This window comes from Anthonomus grandis, chromosome 7 (genome assembly GCF_022605725.1).
Source record: "Anthonomus grandis grandis chromosome 7, icAntGran1.3, whole genome shotgun sequence".
Taxonomy (NCBI): Eukaryota; Metazoa; Arthropoda; class Insecta; order Coleoptera; family Curculionidae; genus Anthonomus; species Anthonomus grandis.
In genome coordinates this window covers 14,567,856-14,587,637 of record NC_065552.1, presented here as the reverse complement: position 1 = coordinate 14,587,637, position 19,782 = coordinate 14,567,856, and the positions used below count along the sequence as shown (strand labels likewise).

Here is a 19,782-nt window from a genome sequence, read left to right as displayed (position 1 = left end):
CAATTGAAGATTAAGGTTGGTTGATTTGTAAAATATAGCGATCAAGCCTATTTTTCATCAAGTGGAATTTGCACCAAGAACATCCTCATATGACTATTGAATGTCAACGGCAGAGAAAGTCCGGGTTTAGCGTTGCATGCCTCATTTTAGGTGGGCAACTAGTTTTCAGAATGGTTGAAGGGGTACTAACAGCAAACCGGTACTACAACAAGTCATTCTCAAATTTCGGCAAATTTAAGCAATATTTATTTTCAACAAGACACGAAGTGCACCAGGACATAAGACTAGCGTCGCGTAGACGTAGCCAGATCTCTACCGATCTTTCCATTTTGAACAATTACAGCGAAATTTGTGTAAGAGAAAATGAAACCAATTTTTATGAAATATTGAATACAATTTTTAAAAAGGAAATAATAAATAATAAATAATATAAATTAAATTAAAAAATAATTATTGTAGCTTTTTTTTAAATTGACAGCTTTATAAGAATCTGTTAGTCTGCGCGGCATTGTTTCCATAGAGATGCATGACTATTAAAATAAAAATAATAGGTAATTATTTTATGGAAATTCTCTCTTATTTCGTTATTTTTGAAAATAAGTGCATAATGTTATATATATTTGAAAAGGAAAAATAAAGTGAATTTCTTTATTTAAAAATATCATCTAAATCATTACAATAAAACAAATAACATAATCTTGTTCTATGAAAAAATTCCGATTAAAACCATTATATATTTTTTTAATATGTTAAATATTAACCGAGATACTTAAGATTATAAACTATGACAGCTGTCAAATTTTTGATAATATCATATTTTATTTTCATACATGAAAATAAAATTGTTGATGCGAAAACCGCATGGCTCTATCATCTATAACAACCGAAATAATCTTAAAAAGTGTCCAAATTTGGACACTCTGTACAGTTAAGTTTTAGTTTTAAGAAATAAAATATAATTTAATTTTATTAAGTTTTTAGAATATTGCAAAAACTAAAAAGTTATCGACTAGTACAAACATTGGTGCCTGGCGATAACGAAAGAAGACTTGCTTTTTGCCTTTTGGAGCAAATGATAACATTTTAAAGTGTATAATTTGGAGAGATGAAGCTAATTTTCCAGACAAGGGTATGTTTAACCCTAAAAATGTACATTATTGGTCCCAAGAAAATCTTTTCCTTACTAATCAGAGAAACACTAAAAATCAATTTCGCATAAACGTTTGGTGCGACTTAATAGGAAGCCAAATAAAAGCGAATAATACTTTGACCGGAACCTCATAATATCTAGAAAGGTTGAAGATTATTTGAGAGCAGAAAAGAGCAACAAATCTATTTCAATAGGGTAAACCACCTCCCCATCGACTAAATAATGTAAGAATATTATTATTATAGACTATTTAACGACAAATGGATGGCAACACGTGGCCTGATTCGTTGGCCACCTAGATCACCAGACCTAACCCCTGTCGACTTTTATTTTGGGATTACATACAGAATTGTCATGAACTTCAAATATACCGGGTGACAGAAAAAAGGGAACACAATAACTTTTTTACTTTTTAAGATAAACAAATGAAATTTGGTATATTGATAGAATAGTTAGTTATAAGAGCATCATTTGACAAATTCTTTTGTTTCCCTTCACTTCCGGTTTAACAGGAAGTGACACTAACTTTCATTTAAAAGGGACACTTGGTATACGTATTTCATTAAAAAATAATATTCTGAAAACAATGATACTGTATTTTCTGTGTCACCCGGTATATTAGGCAATTTTTTTGCTTATTTATTGTAAATTGGTAGGTTGTACTTGATATTATTTTTTTATTTTAAAGCCAACTTGCCTAAATTGGCTAAAATTACTAATATCGCTATAACTTTGTTATTTGTAGGTCTACGCTATTAGTGAATATTATCTTTTGATTTATGTTAAAATATAAAGGGAATTACATTTAACAAAAGTACATTTTTTACATTTTCTCGAAAATGCGATGTTCAATATTTTTTCTGTTTTCAACATTTGAACAGAAAAAATCCTACTAGTTTGAGACCAGGTGAATCGAGCAATATATTTATGGCCAAGAAACATTATGATGAGTATTTTATTAGTTAAGAAAAGCGGGCAAAAAATATTTTGGAAAATAGGCCTTTTTAAAAAAATGATAAATGGCTAAATAAGAATAATTTCTTAAAATAGACACAACTTGTTTGAAATAAAATTTATGCATAGAATGACAGATTGTTAGCTTAAAGTTTACTTGTTATATTTTGCAGTTGATTTAGAGAAAACCGAATTTGTACGCGGAAGCTTAATTAAGAAGATCAATATATTGTCATCGCCAGACATAATTTATTTTGAACATATAACAAAACTCCTGCTTTTTACCTATCGCAACTATGTTGCCTCTCGTTATTTACATTGTTTGTCAGATTCTTTGACAAGTTCAAGTAGGTTTCTGACAGATCAAAAGAAATTATATCTTCCAGCGATTATACTATAATGGTGAAATAAGAGTGAGGAAGAAGCTGTACTAAAACCATTAGCTTCAGTTTTAAAAAATATATATTTTAAATAAAAGGAAAAAATCTCCAAAGTTTTGGTTTACATCATCTTTTTCAATTTTTAAAATTCAATTCCTGAAGAACTACTTAAGGAAGAATGACAATATTCTTGTGAAATATGGTGAAATAAGATATGTTCAAAATTAATCCAAGATATGTTCCAAATAAAAAGCGATATTGATGAGTTATATAGGCTTTGTTCCAATTGTACTATGCAGATTTTAATACAATTAATGTACTAGAAAATATATACTTCTAGTTATTAAATTAAAGATGACTACGACTAACATTTTGTTGATTTATCCAACATGTAATAGGTAAATTTGACAGCATTAATTTGCAAAAAAAATCTGTAATAGGTTCAATCTAAATACGATAATAGGATCTAAATACGCTAAATTTTTGATGTTAACAATTTTCCTCACAATCGACATACCAATGTCTACATTTAATGCATTAGGGAAACAAAATAAATGTTTGCAAATTATATACACGACACATCTTTTGTTGTTAAAGACTAATGTTAACAAAAATTTACTGTCTCGCGTCAGTTGTAAACCAATAATATGTTTACATACAACTATTGGTTGTACATGACATTACAAGTACTACTAAATATTTTCAAGAAAGTAGTACGTTATTATAAAACTAAGTACTACTACGAAGTTATTTTAAAAAATGAAATAATTATTCATATTATTAAAATAAATGTTTTTAGTTGTTTAATGGCCAACGGATAAAGCTTTCTCAATCATAGATTTTGATGATAAATAACCTAGTCCTTTAGGACTAGATTCTCGTAGTATGTACTGAGCTTACTAAACATTTTTATAAACGTTTTCCCTATAATATGTACTCCACTGATTTCAGCTAGTCTCACAGATTCATAATCTTCTTTAGATCTTCTGAATTCTTTAGAAAGTCCCCTAATTATGGTTCAAACCAAATGTTGCTATTCAAATGTGACTTTCCTGCCAGGCTTAAGACCTTCCAAAACTATAAAATCAATTTCTGGAATGACTAAAATCAATTGGAACTTCTGTTATTTTTTCTGAAATAAGTTTAAAATTCCGCAAATATGTGACTTGATAAATGTATGTTGCTCGACTCATTAAATAACTCTGATATACGTATATTGCCCGAAACCTGACTGGCCTAACACTTTAATTACACTGCCATCACTAGTGTAAAAATAAAATAAAAAAAAGTTTAAAAAAATCGAAAGAAATTAATCAGAAGCAAGTTCTTATAGACTTGATAGACGAAAATTAGTAAGATCAAGAGAAGAGATGCCAGCGGCAGCGTCTTACAACTTTTCTGCAGCAATTATTCGATAATGCGGATTGTATAATACTATCGGGTCGGCCATTTATATATGCACGCAAATTGCTCCGAAAGTAAGCGAGGCAAATATTTGAGACCAAAGTTGTTCAGGACAGAAGGGGACATGTAACTGTGGAGGTCTTTTTGACCTTAAGGTTGTTTTTCAGGTCAGAGTAATCTTTTTAAAATGGAACTCCTTTTTGTAGCGGATTTGAAAAGAGCGGGAAATTTTACGTTTAAAGTTATATTTTACACTTTGTTATCGTACATAAACTTGAAAAAAAAGGTTTTTCAAAAAATTTCAAAAAACTGCTTTCTAGCTATTTATTAATATTTCTGTTTGAATTAAACATCTTAAAAATTATTTAGTGGGTGTATAAAGCAGAAATGTTTAAATATCCTTACCATCTTGACCTTAAGATCAAGGTCATTACCAGGATAGAGTAATTTTATTTAATGGAGAGTCTGTTCAGGCTGGCTTCCTTCTTCGATAACACTAATAAACCAGCAATTTAGTAGTCACCAAGTCGAATGGTATACTAAGAAGAACGTTTTTAAGAAGTAAATCAGCAACATCGCTGGTGCCTTATGGTATGAAGTGGGATTGTAAATGGTTATTCGATTGGTTCTTACCTCTTTGAGGCTAATGTTGAGCAACACAGCTACTTGAAGTTTCTAAGGCTGACAGAACTATTGGTAGAAGTCGACTTAAAAGCTAGGCAAAGAATTATATTCCAGCAAGAAGATGCAGCGGCACATTTTGCAGCAGCTATTCGATAATTCGAGGAGGTTTGGTTAACTGGCTCGCAGGCTCACCCGATATGACCTCTCCAAATTTTTATTTGTAGGCTTATTTCTACGAGGCGAGACAACATGCAAAATCGGATTCGTGAAGCATGTGCTGAGATTTTAAGACTATGATTATAAGCACCGTACGCGAATTTCTTGGGCGTTTAACATTCGTAACCGGTTTTCAGGCAAATGGAGGTGAATTCAAACATTTGGTGACAAGGAGACTTATGCAAATCAAGCATCCCAAGGGAATCAGAAGTTACTATGGCCACGTCGTTGTTTCCGAATGAATTAAATTACTCCAACCTGAAAAAACCTTGATATTTGACCTCAAGGTCAAGATGGTTAAGGTTATTTTTAATGTTTGTGCTTGTATGCTTTATCTTCTAAAGTATTTTTCAAATGTTTAATTAAAAAAGAAACATTATTAAACAGCTTTCTCTAGTTTGACGTTGATTTAACCTCAAGGTTACTTGTTATCGTTGAAAGTTTAGTTTGAAATATTATTTTAAACGTAAAATTTTTCACTCTTTTCGCACCTGCTACAACAAATAGGAATTCATATTTACAAAAAAAATGCTGGCCTTCAAAACAACCTCAAGTTCTAAATGACTTCCACAGATACATTTCCCTCTCTATCCTGAATAACTTTGGTCTGAATCATTTTTCTGTATCTAGCCTACATTCAAAGCAATTTGGATGCATATATTAAAATAGTCCACCCTGTATAGGGCAGTCTTAAGACCTTTAAGATTATTTACTGATGGATACTAAAGATGTTGCAATGGACGTTGGGATATGCAATGATATAGTCATTTCAGAAATAAAACATTATTGACAATAATGGTGAGTAGAACGAGATGTTAAAAGTCTTGATCACGCGCACTTACGACGTTTTCATAAAAATAAACAGCACGATTTGATAGGTCATAACATCCATTATATTTTACGACTGCGAAAGTAAAGTAAACTGTTTAAGTTCCCTGTATTTTCTGACGTTAACAGCCGACGTGTTTAGGAATACATAATTTCAATTGTTTATGTTCTGCGCATAAATAACTTTGTGTACATTTTATGCAAACACCTTTATCATAAGATTTACATTTTTATTCTAATAAAATAAACTCACATCAACTATGCGTCTATAGCGTATTTTTAGATTTATTTAATTTCTAAACTATATTTTTTCGTTCTTTATGATGCCAGTATAGCTTTGAGATAGAATTACATAAACGTAAAACATAGTTTTCCCCTATGCAAAGGACAGGGTGAATTTTCTCATACCTACAACATATCTTATGTAGGGGCTGCTAGTTAGGATTCTAAGCCCTTGATGCTGTGTCAAGGTCTTTATCATTTCCTTTGCATCTCTTTAGTTGTTCTACAATTTTCTTTGTCCAATAATTACAATAGATAGATTTGCTTACGAAAATCAAAATATGGATCTGATCTTATGAGAACATTCAAAGCCTAGACCAGCCATCATAATCCCATTTCTTATTATTATCGATATAGTGAGATGTGTCCTAGAGTATATGTTAATCACACCACATCTAGTAGTAATACTCCTCCATTAGCGATATCTGATTGAAAACTTTTGTTTAGTCTTAAATTTCCTTATTTTAATTGGATGAAATGCCTACACATGTGCCACAAATAAAAAAAATTTAAAATTTTATTGCATGGGCGTATAGAGGAAGAAGAAAGATAAGCATTTTAGATGGCGAAAATGAAAGAGAAACTGAATAGAGCAGGTCCTACAATAATACAACTTAAGTATATTGAATGTTGTGTATAGTGAAATGATCTTGGTATAGTTTATGTGAAGTCCGTTGGACCAGTATAAAAACTAAATTCCGTTAAATCGGTGCTTTTTTTACGAATCATGGGAACGCGTCCTTTTTTTTTAAACATAATCCGGTAAATTATTTGATGTGAATTTATTAAAATACTTTTGCTTTTTTAAGTGAGACTAAGTCCTGGCTTTTTGCATATTTAACCAAATGTAATTTATTAAATGGACCAATTGACTTCGTATGGATTATAATTAGATTCCTGTGAGAGTGCTGGTGATCGTGTCGTTAAACTTAATCTTTTTTCTGTTTTCATATGATTTATAATAAAATTAATATTCTTCTAAGCTGATATGGCTATTCTGTTCCTCATCTCTATCTAGTATTTGTATATTGAGCGAAAGGTTCTTTTTCAAAAATGTTCACCCATGCCACACTGCGTAGTGGGATTAAGAATTCTCAGTTTTGGGGAACGGCAGTTAATTTCAATTATCAGGATTGGTATATTGGTATATTGCTATATTGAGCAAAAGGTTCTTTTTCAAAAATTTTCACCCATGCCACATTGCGTAGTGGGATTAAGAATTCTCAGTTTTCGGAAAGGGTAGTTAATTTCAATTATCAAGATTGGTTACGGGCATGAGGAGGTTCTATTAACCACCGTCTAGGGATGGAAGGGGTTTAGAAGCGAATTTTAAAAGACCAAAGAAGCCACGTGTTGATTGGGAGAAAGGTGACGTGAAAGTGCAAAATTTATGTATTTTTTGGTCTGTAGAGGTATTGGCATATTTCATATCTATAGCTCATTTAACAAGTTTAACTTTGAGAGGTGATTATACATATAAAAACAAGGCTTACTTGATTTTATTTTGATGCTTACTTTTTTTTAACTCACAGATGTGGCCAATGAGAATAGGTGAAATATACCTTGTATACTTAAACATATGTTGCAATAAATAGCGCAATTTTATCCAAATAATTTTGCAGTGGTATATGATATTTAGAAAATCCAGTATACATCGACGTGGCTTTTAGTGGAACCCATCATATATTTTTCTGACTTAGTTCTTCATTTAGTACTTGCTTCAATAAATTAAGTCAATATAACGTGATAGATGGAGCTATACAATAGACTCTTCAAAATTTAGGAAAACTACATCAGAACATTTCATATATTCAAATCACAAAACAATTTTATCACTAAACAAACCTGTTTTTCTCGACACGTGTTTCGATAACAGATTTAATAAAAAAAAGACAATTAAAATAATTACTAGGGTCAATGGCTATTACGACAGGAACAGACATTAGTGTAAAGTTAATCTTAAGAACTTTACCACATTTTAAAAAGATAAGAAAATAAGCAAATTCAGCTCACACCAGAGGTTCCAAACATAGGTGTATTTCATCTATTACTAAGAGCAGATATTAAAATTTACAATCATAAATTTACAACATTGGTTACGCCGCACAGAATGACAAAACCAAATAAAAGTCCTTAATTCACCACCACTTCACTTTTATTGCCCTATATTTTCGATACCCTTCATACACAAACAATCCTCCCTCGAATTTCGCCAACCCCGCCAAGTAAATAACAAGCAAAAATAAAACCCCCGACCCTTCCCAGAAATCAATACCAAAACACCCATACTGCACAGGAGAGTGTACTGCTTCTCTGCCCTCCTATTTTTATGCAGACTGTACTGTAACAATCTCTGACGTCACGAGATCGATGACGATTCCCTTCGTGCTACATTTTACCCACGCGATGTGATAAACCTTTTTGCGGCGAGGGTGTCAAATATGGTATCGCATGATGGCAACATTGGAGACAAGAATAAAATTTATCATAAAATAAAACTTTTGAATTTAAAGAAGATCTATGTTTTTCCATTCTTTCAAATTTATTTTTTCTATCTTAGTCATCCTTAGGATCTCAACCTAACTTGGCAGATAATTGGAAACGTACAAATGTACAAATGAAGGTCTTCCAAAATGGTGCTGTAAATGAATTGTTTTAAACGTAAAAGACATTTTTCTGCTGCATCCTAAATAGCTCAATGCGGATGGTACATTTTTAGTTCTGGAGCTTTTTATTTATTTAACTTAATATTATTAAAAAAATATTTGCTAAACAAAATAATACGAAATGGTATGCACCTTGATTTTAAAAGAACCAAGCATACTTAAATAAAAATGATCTTACGTGATACAACCCTAAAAATAGATTTTTAATTTAGCCACAATGTTTTTTTAATTACAAAAGCCGCACCGTGGATGCTTAAGGGCAGGCAACGAAGTGAAGAGAAATGCGCAGGAAACGCCAACAAACTAATATGAATCACATTAGTTCTTAGAACTCCCGCTAGACGATGCAACTAGGGCAAATAACCACAATGACATTTTTATACAATTTTGCCTAGGTACCAGATATTACAAATAATAAATAAGCCTTAGTAAATTTCGTTTTTTTTTGTAGTATCTGTTGAAATAAAGCGATGGAGGAAAGATGTCTTTTCATCTAAATATTATTAACTCCGGATTGAGTAAACGCTTGAGTCGGCTCTCCGTCATCTGACCCCCTCTCGTAAATGGATACTTTTCGGATGTTAGAAAAATACAACAAAAAAAAACTTCACAACACAGTAAGGTAAAAATTGGTTAAAGATGGCTTTCCTCATTAGCTGTCCCGACTGCGTATTTACATACTATACTACAGCACAGAGCACCATAGAACTCGGCGGCTCTGCACCGCAGTATAATATGTAGTTGAGAAATGCGTTTATTTATCACTACATAGTACACTACGGAGCATTAGAAAGAAAAATGTTTTTATGTGATTTGTTTGGTGCTACAAAATTGGTAGTAACAGAGTGAATAAATGTGTAATTATTTGTTATTATTATTATTGGTTTTTGTTGTTGAATTTCGATAGTGCTTTGTTTCTAAGTTAAAGTATTAAATAAAGCAAAACCTCAAGACTTTGCGGATTAGAAATGGTAAAATTAGAAGCATATTTTTGTGTGTTAATAAGGCAGAAATCATGAAATGAAAAAATCATCCGAAGACGTAAGGTTCCAAGGTCACTTAATCAAACCTTGGACTGCAATCCCCAAAACGCTAAATCTCATTAAAAAGTTTGTTTAAGGCTAACTAACTATAGTAAAATTACTAATTTAGATACTAATACAACTAATTAGATAATAAGGTTAAGATACTAACATAAAGTTTGGTAGACTGAGATGTTTTATTTTTATTTTACGTTAAGTATATACCTGTGTTTATTTTTAATAAATATTTGTTTAATACCTATAAATCTGTTTTATTTTTCTATTAAAATTAATCTAATAAAATAATCTCTTATAGTCGTATCCTTACTTGGTACATCTCGAATTCTAAACAGTTTGCAAACTTTTCTGAACTTTCAAAAAAATTTAAAGCAAACTTCAGAAGAATACCTAACGTAGTCAAGCTTAACCACTGAAAGAGTTTTTAATTTAGTTTTTAATTCATATGAATTGCAGAATAATATAAATCAACTTTTGCGCTATTACTATTTTGTGGTTCACACATTGAACTACGTTGCTACGTTGGCTACGTTGAACATTTTTACCAACTTGAGGGCATTTTTTCGCTATTTCAGAAAAGTTTAGCCCACTGTTTTATCCATACAAGCAGGATTAATGATAAAAAATATAAATCTGTACATTCTGAAGCGAAACCTATATTTTAAAATTAAACAAAATTCAGGAATGGAATAAATAAATTGCGTTTTACGCGTACGTATTTAAAAGTTGTATTTACGTACCTTTAAAAGGCTACAAGCCACTATTAAAGTTTTGGAAATACAACACACCTTCACAACATTATTTGTTTTCAAATTTTCCAGTCGCATCATATTCATTAAATATTTAAACATCCTTTATCTTGTATATCGAAATCGCCAGCAAAAAAAACAAAATTCAATAATAATAACAACATAAATATTTACACAATAATTAAATGTGTTATAGTTCAGTTCAGAGATCTATTAGAATCTTTGATGTACCGCAAATAGTCCGTGTGCCGGTGTTGCTTGTATTGTCACATGACATGCTTGTTTAAATCGCAAAATTTTATGTGGAAAGAGTCATAAAGTAATATTCTAAGCGATATTTAATCATTTCATTAAATAAATAAATGTTTTAAGCATCTTTTTAAAGAATTTATACATTTGATTCGTAAAATTTGACTACATGCGCCCACGTACTATTTTGTTAAACGCCTGACCTTAGTCACAGTCACTCAAGCGTGAAAAGTTGCACAGGTCCGGCCTTAAAATTTATTTGTATTTAAAACTTTATTATTCGGGATTTTTAGGTTTAGTTTTATTAAGTTAGAAATTCAGGATAGTTGATAGCAAGATAATATTTAGTTTAAATATAAGATTTACGTACGTTAAATGAGTTTAACCAAAAATTTTAATTTCATAAGTTTAGTTTTAAGCGCCATCAGTCCCTTATAACAAGTCAAGTCTCTTTGCTTTGCAATATGTCAAGTTGGAATAATGTATGGACTACTGTTAACCCACTGCATAGCTTTCATCAAATAGTATTAAACAGTTTTAACACTGCTTTTCCTGTTGTCAATATTAAGAAACGAAATAGAAAACCTTGGTATACTAAGGGTTTACAAGTATCTGGGAAAAATATGCGCTCCCTTTTTTACATTAGAAAATACGATATGAACAACATTTTTAAATTATTATAACAGATACCGCAAGATTTACAGAAACTCAATCAGAATGGCTAAGTGGACCTACTTTCAAAGGAGGATAAATAATTCCTCCAACAGAGCAAAAGAGTCTTGGAAGATTTTAAACGAGCTTAGGGGCAAAAATAATGTCTTGGTTATTCCAAGTACCTTAGATTCCAATGTCCTCAATTCCTTCTACTGTGATATTGCTAGTAACCTTGCAGCCAATCTCTCACAAAAAATAGATCCCAGGAGCTATCTCAGCAATGTGGTAGTAGCCGAATCTTTCTTTTTTGCCCCCACAAGTGTAGAAGAGCTTAAACAGTTAATGGTTAATATTAAGAATAAGAGTTCATCAGGTTGAGATGGGCTTTCTCTTAAAATATTTTCTGTTTTACCTCTTGTTGCTTTGCAAGTCTTGGCCGAGTCAATTAACTTTTCATTTATGTCTGGAGTTTTCCCAGAGTGCTTAAAAAGAGCAATGATTATTCCTCTTTACAAGGGTGGCGATCGCGACTGTCCTTGTAACTTTAGACCTATAGCGTTATTGCCTACTTTAGCCAAGATAGTGGAACGGCTCGTTAAGGTGAGGATGGTTTCATTTTTAAATAGGTTTGGCCTATTGAATCTTCAGCAGTTTGGCTTTCGTGAGTCTGTGAGCACAAATGATGCTATCTTTAGCTTTCTAGAGCACCTGTACAACCGACTGAATGTTGGTGAAGTTGCAGCAGCGGTATTTTGTGACTTGTCCAAGGCATTTGACTGCGTGAGTCACAGAGTGCTGCTGATGAAACTGGAGCTCTATGGTTTCAGAGGAACTGCCCTTGAGTGGTTTCGTACCTACTTATCAAATCGTGTCCAGGCTGTCAAATTTAATGGTAGTATCTCTAAGGAACTTAATATAAATGTGGGTGGTCCGCAAGGATCAGTACTTGGTCCTTTACTTTTTCTCATTTATGTGAACGATCTGCTACAACTGCAGGTAACTGGCAAATTTACATTGTTTGCCGATGATACCACCATCCTCTGGCACAACTCTAATGTTTCTCAAATGGGTCTTTCCATAGACAAGTTCCTTAAATTTGAAGACCATATTGTGAATGCATGTAGAAAAGTCTCATCAGGCTGCTACGCCCTAAGAGTTATTGCCACCAGTTCATTTTCAATCAAGTTAATTTGTCCATCGCCAGATCTGCATACTTCGCGATTATCGAGTCGCACCTTCCATGTTCAAATTCACTTTTTAGTTCAGTGTTTGTACTCCAGAAAAGGGCCATTAGATATCTATGTGGGGCCAAGCCTCGTGACTCATGTCGCCCGCTTTTTGTAAGTCATAATATTTTAACCCTGTGTTGTATTTTTATTTTGGAAACAGTTTGCTTAGTTTTTAGAAAATATAAACAGGAACTCCACTTAGGAAGCCACTACTAATACGCGACAAAATTATTTGTTTGTAAAGGCTACCCATTCCTCTTTTTGAACTTTCCGTAGCTCTATCATATATGGAGATAGAAAGCTGTTTAATAAACTTCCACTAGAAATAAGACAACTTAAGACTGAAAAAAGCCTACGTAGAAGGACGAAAATATTTCTTGCTAGTAAAGCGTACTATAGTTTAGGTGAATTTTTTAATGATTAGCATTTAAGTATATTTCAAAGTCTTATATAATTTTATTTTATTATAAATTCGTTTCTCGTTTTTATTCCTTTAATGTACAGTCTATTGGCTTTGTCTACAACTTCTATGTTTATATTGATAATAAAGCATTTTTTGAGTTTGATCAGAGAATAGGTGATACGAATTACTTAGGCCCATTTATTCTGTGTTTAAGGCATTAAATAGTTACTTTTTGACAAAAAAGTGTAAAATGTTTTGGTTTGTTTTCAAATTTTATATATTTCCTTTTTTTGGGAATTGAGATTTATTTTTACATGGTGGTGATTATTAATGGGGATTGTGGCTGCCATATTCAATGTCCTTTATTATAGTTTTTTTTAACTAGTACATATTATGATATATTATTGTAATAATATACTCATGAAAATCCCCCATCTTTATATTTAGAACCTTTCCAAACTACTTTTGATAAAAAGTAATTATGTAGTCAGAAAATTGGAAGTATATTTTTTAAGATAAACTTTTACATTAAAAATCATCTAGCTGTCTATACTTTATGCGTTTAAAAGACACAAGTTTTACTTATAAAAAAAACACACTTTACATCCTGAATGTAATATTTATTAATTTATTTGCCTCATATTTAGTTATTATACATATTAGGAGAGATTAGATAAAAATTAACAAAAATAAATGCTTTTACTAAAAACTAAAAATCCTATACAAAACACTACATTTTAAGTATACTGGATCCTAAAACTACAGAGAGGATACTAAATACTTTTATAAATTTAACCACTCTTTTGAATCTGGCCCAAAAAGTTAATACAATTTTTTAAATTCTGTTTTTTTGCCATTGTTCTTTAGCAGTTTCTTCCATTAAGGAAGGAAACAGTTTCTCTGTTGCCGCCATGGATTCCAACTTCATCTCGCACATCAGCATATGGATAGTAAAGCATTACATTATATATACTTTATTGTGTCGCTGAAGGACAAACAGGGGCAGTAAGCTGAAAAAAACAAAACATTAAACTTGTTTAATTAATAAAAATTGGATTTTCTTACCATGTCAAAAAAGGGACTTTTTTCCAGAGAATGGAGGAAGAAGCAGTCTTCATTGTGTCGCTGAAGGACAACAGGGGTAGTAAGCTGTAAAAAACAAAATTTTAGACTTGTTTTCTTATTAAAAACAGTGTTTTTCTTACCATAGCAAAAAAGGGTTTTTCCCAGAGACTGGTGGAAGAAGCAGTCTTTATTGTGTCACTGAAGGACAAACAGGGGCAGTAAGCTGTAAAAAACAAAATTTTAAACTTGTTTTATTAATAAAAATATGGTTTTCTTACTATGGCAAAAAAGGGACTTTTTTCCTAGAGAATAGAAATCATACATCAATCATAAATGTATCATATCATGTTTCGGCTAAATAATATATGGATCCTTCTTCCTCCCAATTTTTTTAAATTTTCCTCAAATATTCTATACACCACTTGACAATTCCATTACAGCAGCTCTTTTGTTAACCATCTTAAGCTTAAATCCAAGTTTTATCAGGTATCTCCGCAAGGTTGAGACTGAGAAATGTTTGTCCTTTGCCGATAAGGTGTGTCTATGGTCAGAACCTCATTGTTTTTGTATTTAGAATACACACCTTTCCTTAGCAATTTGGCAATATCCGTGTCAAGTTTCTTTGATTGTCCTGCATCTTTCCTTTTTATTCTGTCTTAAATCCTTTTTTTTTACAGGCATATTGTACTATAGGGAACCCCTGTTAAAAACGCTGTTTTTTGCAAAGCACTACAATCATTTGTGAACTGAGGATCATTCCTTAGATTCTTATAGATATATAGATAAATTTGTTTGGCGTCTGTACTTAAACAATTACGTTTTAAAACTGCTTGATTTCCTCTGTAGCTTCTACTTCCCTTGCTTCTTTTTGCTTCCTCAATACTAGAAAATGAACTATCAGAACTATGTAAGTCTAAATCACTGTCCAGATCACTCTTATTGTTTTGATCACAAATGTTATTGTCTTTCTTGTACACCCACGGTCTCCATAAGCCCGCACAAACACTTTCCTCTTCATTTGCCAAATTTTCCTGCCTATTTTCCCAGGGTCGAAACATTTTAAGGTCTTTAGGTATAATACCAAAACAAATCCACAAACACAAATAAATAAACACACTTCCTCACAGTAAAAACTGCAAAAAATTTAGACGAATACAGGCCAAATTCTAAATTCTTTACTTTTATAAACGTGTAAAAAGCATAACCGGCAAAACACATCAAATAATACCCTCACATGGCCTCCCTCCCAACTATTAAAGGAGATAGACCCATTCAACAACTATTTTAAAGGCGATAGACCCATCCTTAAAGATCTCTTTAAAAACACGTGGAAAGTAATACAAAAACTGCCCAAAAATTTATTTGGGTACGGCCCCGTAATTCTTAAAATCAGTGGGATAGAGAGAGATACACAATCACTTGCACAGCCTAAAGTAGGAATCGCCTGAACGCAGGTGTTTTATCTTTGTTTAATAGACTGGCTAAAAAGAGGTGACAAGTCTGTGAGTGCTGGAAGTGTTTAAAATATTTTGTAAGATGCTTGGATTTTAGTCCGCGGTCAATTTTTTGATATTATTTTCTTGTTAAATTATTTTCTTTCTAAAAATTTACATATTCAAAAAAAAATAAAAAATAGTATAAAACATGGGGTTTTACGTATATTTAAAATGATTTCATAGATAGACAATATAAAATTTTGCCATTTAAACATATATATCATGCAACAATAAATATGACATAGGCGCACGGACTAGTTAGTGCGGCATCTGCAACACATCAAAGATTCTAATAGATCTCTGAACTGGACTTTACTACCAATTTTACAGCACCAAACAAATCACATAAAACATTTTTTTTCTAATGCTCTGTAGCGTAGTGTAGTATGTAGTGATAAATAAGGCATTTCTTAACTACATATTATACTGCAGTGCAGAGTTCTCTGGTGCTCTGTGCTGTAGTATACTATGTAAATACGCGTCCCGACTGGCTGGCATCGTGGTCAGGGACTATCATATACACATGACACACACGCATGCTCAAAATCTAAGGATGTTTAAAACTTTAACTATTATTTGTTGAAATATAATAGACTTTGATGTAAATATACGAGTTAAATTTATGTGCAAATATTTTACTCACAAAAAATACACAATATTGATAATGTAGAATATTATTACTTTATTGTCAAGTCTAGTAGTTACTAGTGATCTTAATAGTCATCTGCACATTATATGACTATTTTAAGACATGCCATCTACAGAAGGTTGATAAAAGATATTCTAGTAAGCCGAAGGCCTTGAAGATGCTAACCCTTAGACCAAAAGAATCGCGCCAGTCGACTAGGTTGAAATGTCAACGTCACTTGGAGCAAAATCGATGGCAAAATATTTTATTTACTGATGAATTTGGCTAATACTTATATGGGGGGCACCTGACACAACAAAAATCGAATTCATCATACGCAGGAGGTTCCACAATTATAGAGGAGGAACAATTTGGTATGGGCAGAAATTTCTCTTGGGAGTCGAATTCAGGTCGTTCTTTTAGATCGTTTAGCTGCGTTAAAGATCTCTATTTTTGTTCCAAACGCACGCACGCAAGATATTAATGCAAATTTGATTTTAATGCCACTCCACACTCAGCTAAAATCACTCAAAATTTTTTGGAAGAGCAGAATTCGTGTTAAAGAATTCGTGTTTAAGACTAGCCAGCTGATCTAAATCAATCTCCTCAATCCTGTCTCAGTAATCAATCCTATCGAAATTCTTAAAAATGAAATGAATCCTTTAAAAGTTTAAAATGAAATGCAAAAAAGAAAAAAATAAATGTATTCTAAATGTTATTTTGGTATAACTTGTTTTAATTTTTTTTGTTTTTAAAATATACTCTACTAGCTTGAAATTAACATTAAAAACTTCCTTTAAAATTAAAAACTTTAAAATCCAGTTTTTAATCATTTTATATTTCTCTTAATTTTTCCTTTAGTAAATAACAACTTTTTTTGAGTTCAAAATGTGCACAAGGGCAAGGGGAGTGTTTTGTTTACAAACATATTCATCGATTCTCTGTTGTCAAGTTTATACGCATTTTATAACTTTTAGAGTTTTAGGGTATTCCTTGCTAAGTATGTCTTCTGATTAATAAGTTTTACAAGACCAGTAGCTCGACTGAACCTTTACGGACTCAGAGTCTCTTCAGACGGTTTTTAGGCTCCTTAGTATAAAACCTGAAACGTGTCTGAAACTTCAGCTAAATAAGCCTTTTTTCACAACTTAGGAAATATATTTTCCAAAATACAGTCATTAATTATATTTAAAAGCGGTTTTTTTTGCAAAAACTGATAAATGAGGTAAAACCTCTTATAGAAAAATCATCTTCTCCAACAAAGGCAGTACTAATTAAACTCGAGATGATTCTATCTGATCAACTTTTTTGAAAGTTGAAAAATTCTTATCCGAAGAGATAACTCGAAAAAAATGGTTTCTAATATGCGCCCCTTAATTTTACAGCCCTGTGGAAGAAATGATAGCTTAGACTTTTTGCTTCCATTTGTTGCGTAGAAGCAAATCGTACAGTTGATAGTTTCTTCTCCAAAAAAATTTCTTCTTCAAAATTTTCACCCCTCATAAGGGTGGTTTACGTACGGAGTTGAGGGTTGCTTTTACTATCAAATTGAAGGTAAAATTTTTCTCTCAACTTTTTTCTTTGATGTATAGTTTTCGAGTTATTTCAAAATGAAAATTTTCTGGATTTTTTGATAATTTTTTTGGGGGTTTCAAAAATGTTTTGCATAGTCAATATATATATCAATGTACGCGTCTTTTTGAGAGCTATAACTTTATTATTTGAACAAAATTCGTGGGATTTTTTATCAAAATTAATTTAAAACCAATTTTTCAAAACTTCACCCCCTTTTTACACCCTCTAAATCAACTCGGATGAATTCGGCTCTGTGGAAGAAAAGGTAGCTCTGATTTTTCTGAACAATTTATCTTATGGAGTCAAAGTTGTAAGTGCTAGTTGTAAAAGTTGTAACATTTCATCCTCTATCTAATTTTTGCATCCAATCTCATACTGCACGACTGTACTAATAACTGATTGGTTTGGCTGAAATTGAACGATATAGACGTAGATGACTATGGTTCCACAACGGCGCTACCTGCCACACAAAGGATGCCACGATGGATATTCTGCGTAAACGATTTGAGGGTTCGATTATTTCTCTTATAGGTGAAATAAATTAGCCACCAAGATCGTGCGATTTGACCCCACTAGACTATTTCTTGTGGAGTTTTATGAAGTCGCCGGTCTATGCCAATAAACGGGTATCGACCGATGCCCTTAAGGCCAGCCTAACCCAGGCTATCGCTCAGATTCGGCCACTCAGATCCGTGCCACTGTGGGAAACCGCGGCGGACATTTGAACGATGTTGTATTCTATACATAATAGCATATATTTATGAGCCTTTAAAATAAAAAAAATATTTCTTTAATACTTTACACTCAGCTTATTTTAATCCATTTTAAGATCGACCGGCCCTTAACTGGCTCACTGTGAGACGCGTGATTTGCGGATGTTTGCTAATTTGATGAGTTAATATTTATTTGATACATTTGCTTTTAAGATCTTGCAAACATGGTTTAAGAGACGTTTCCAAAGTATAAAAATTATTTTGTAATTTAGTAAAGTCCGACGTTTTGTTAGAGGCTTTATTGTTTATTTTTTTTAAAATATTTATCACTAAATTCAGTTCTAAGTATGAGGAGATCTATTGGCCGACATATCCTCGATATGCGTATTAAGAGACTCAAAATTACTAGAAATACTGCAACTTTCAGTCTTTGGAGACTAGTAGTAGTAGTAGTAGTAAGGGTGGGGGAGCTAGAGCTCGGCAAGTACGCCTGAACAGTCTCTTTTCGCGATTGAATCGGCCCGTCCTTTTAATAAAGGCTTGCACGTTGTCCCAGTCCAGATCTTTAAGATCATCCCGTTGGAGTGTCGCTGCTCCGAAAGTTTTTCTTGTCAGGTGACTCCACCTATCACAGATACCTAGTATGTGGTATGCAGTTTCCTCCCCTGTACCGCAATTCGGACAGGTTGGGCTTTCTCTTATACCAAGAAGGTGTAGATGCCTGTTCAGACTGTTGTGTCCGGTCAGGATTCCCACCAAGTCTTTGATACTTTGTCGGGTCTTTGTTAGCAGTCGCCTTGCTTTAGAGCCGTCATGGTCTGGTATCATTTCCTTGGCCTGTCTACATCCTTCTGTGCTTCTCCAATTCTTCCTTGTTTGTGTCCTGGGACCCACCTCAGTCTCACTTCCCTGTGTGCTCCAAGGCTTTCGAATGCGTCTCTGTATTCCTGGACTAGCGCTGAGCTGGCCCTGGGTTTCTGAATCGCCTTGAGGGCAGCTTGACTATCGGAGTAGATGCAACCCCCCTACCCACCCCGTTACCTTCCAATGTCTCTCGTCACCACCGCTCAGAAAACTGTGGTGTGTTTCCTTAGCGGCAAGGATTCCCCTGTGTTCATTTCCATCCTGTACACTCAGGCTCCGGCTGAAAGTCAATACTTGCTCCTGAGCGGAAATAAATTAAAATATCGTCTTTTGGTTTTTCGAGATTTTAAGGTTGTAGGGTCATTTCGTACCGATTTATCTTTGTTATAATTTGGTATATTGGTTCTCTACATTCGTGTAATGTACTTTAGTTATCTAACTAATAACGCATAATAGTAAGTGAGCCGTAGCAATACTTTCAAATACAAAAAAATAAATAATGTGAAGTTATAAAGTTTGCCATTTCCTCTAAAAATTATAAATTAATCCAAAACAAAATGAAATGTATCGTCGTGTATCTTAGACTTATAAACTAACATAACTTGGCTTGCCC

General features: G+C 32.7%; 1 protein-coding gene and 1 long non-coding RNA gene across 4 annotated transcripts in view; both read right to left on the bottom strand.

The window, feature by feature from the left end:
- Positions 1-19,782, bottom strand: part of LOC126738979 (uncharacterized) — a 192,388-nt gene that overhangs the window by 83,212 nt on the left and 89,394 nt on the right. The window lies entirely within an intron of this gene.
- On the bottom strand, positions 13,509-15,879 carry LOC126738982 (uncharacterized). Its single transcript, XR_007661509.1, has 3 exons — positions 14,034-15,879; positions 13,894-13,977; positions 13,509-13,838 (listed from the first exon to the last, which is right to left on the bottom strand). It is a non-coding gene; the product is annotated as an uncharacterized LOC126738982 (long non-coding RNA).